The sequence below is a fragment of the Pundamilia nyererei genome, unplaced genomic scaffold (assembly GCF_000239375.1).
Source record: "Pundamilia nyererei isolate P.nyererei 1_Seehausen unplaced genomic scaffold, PunNye1.0 scaffold00398, whole genome shotgun sequence".
NCBI lineage: Eukaryota > Metazoa > Chordata > Actinopteri > Cichliformes > Cichlidae > Pundamilia > Pundamilia nyererei.
Window position 1 is genome coordinate 161,291 of NW_005187799.1, and position 1,800 is coordinate 163,090.

At 43.1% G+C, this 1,800-nt stretch overlaps 1 protein-coding gene across 1 annotated transcript in view; it reads left to right on the forward strand.

Annotated features, from left to right (window-relative positions):
- The first annotated feature begins 1,055 nt into the window (after positions 1-1,055).
- LOC102197737 (ras-specific guanine nucleotide-releasing factor RalGPS1) overlaps positions 1,056-1,800 on the forward strand; it is an 87,206-nt gene continuing 86,461 nt past the window's right edge. Inside the window, exon 1 of the mRNA XM_005753071.2 lies at positions 1,056-1,366. The gene's annotated coding sequence lies outside the window, so the exon portion shown is untranslated. The remainder of the gene's footprint in view (positions 1,367-1,800) is intronic.

Sequence of the window (1,800 nt, forward strand, 5' to 3'; positions counted from 1 at the left end):
TTATCCTGTCTTCCTTCTCTCACCCCAACCGGTCGCAGCAGATGGCTGCCCCTCCCTGAGCCTGGTTCTGCCAGAGGTTTCTTCCTGTTAAAAGGGAGTTTTTCCTTCCCACTGTCGCCAAAGTGCTTGCTCATAGGGGGTCATATGATTGTTGGGTTTTTCTCTGTATCTATGAAGCGTCTTGAGGCGACTTTTGTTGTGATTTGGCGCTATATAAATAAAATTGAATTGAATTGAATTTATAAATTGCACAGTTCATATTTCTGTATAGTTTCATATTTCATATTTCTGTATAGTTTTCATATTTATATCATGTTCATAGCCTGCACATAGCTTGTACACCCACTACAGCATGTACATACTTATAGTTATAGCAGATTCATAACATACCTTCATACCGTGTACATTGTAACATACCCATAATAGACCCATATTTTGTACCCTTATACCTATAACAGACCCATTTGTGTAATATATCTACAAATCTATATTATTCTAATAAATCTAATATATATTTTGTAATATATCTATATTATGGCTAAAGCACTTCTGGATGGATGCAAACTGCATTTCGTTGCCTTGTACCTGTGACATGTGCAATGACAATAAAGTTGAATTCTATTCTATTCTATAGGCTTAAAAGAGCCTAGCTGCTCTCATTCTGCTTTATCAAACTTTCTTTAGGTTACACAACCAGAGAGATAATAGAGAAGATAATTAGACATTAGAGTGTCTTCTCTTCCTCGCTGGCTCCATGACTCTCAGTATGGTGCAGACTGGTTCACTATGTCTTGCACAAAATCACCACCAACAACACTACAAATTACTCCCATGATTGTATTTCTTATAAACCCCTGAATCGGGTATAAAAGGAGTATAATGTACGAGCTTATATACTGCTGTTGAAGGCAACATAGATGCACCTGCGTCTTAAGGACGCTGTCTTTGATCCGTTCCCTGATTGGTCCGTTGCTCTTAGAGGCGGGAGCTGTCTGTGAAGCCAAGGACACTATTAGGCAATACACCTGGCTATCAAGATGAATGCGCCTACCTGTCACTTCCTGCTGTCGGTATTTATTCATTTTCACTTTTTTTTTAAAATTCTGGGGATAATTTGGCACGTCACTGCCATATTTGAATGATTTCGTCTAATGTATCCCTTGCAGCTTGTGGATCGCGCGGACCACACGTTGCGACCTTGGCTTCATGTTCGGCTTAAAGGAGGAGTAACCCTCCTGGACACCGCTTGGAAAACACCGTTTGGATTTTAATGAGCTGCAGCTTCGGGGGTTGTTTTAATGTGGGCTCATATTGTCGTCTTAGTTTTTACAGCAGCAGGAGGAGGGAGGGACTGTGCCATGGAAAGGTAGGCACAACAGATGTGTTTGTATGCTTTTCTCTTATCGTTGGGAAGAGGTTGATACAGACTTGGCAGCAGGCCTGGCAGTGCGCGCTTAATAAATAGGCTACTAGAACAGCCGCGGCGTACGACGTCGCTGTCACAAGACGCCGCCTGCGGACACCCGCAAACATGCTTGCGATGCGCATCTTTTCTGTACAGGCGCGTGGATGTGTGTCTCTTTGAGGCTTTTTACATGTATTTCAGCTGCCAAAAGATGTCTGTGTGGTAAAGTGCTCGCTTCAGTGTTGAACTGGCCTAAAGCACAAAATGCCCCCCCCCCCCCCTCTAAGAAACTAACTCGTCACTACCCCCACCCCTGCCTCTGCAGGGTCATATGTAGGGACGTGGCAGCATATACAATAGAGACAACATTGTCGACACACACACACACACACACA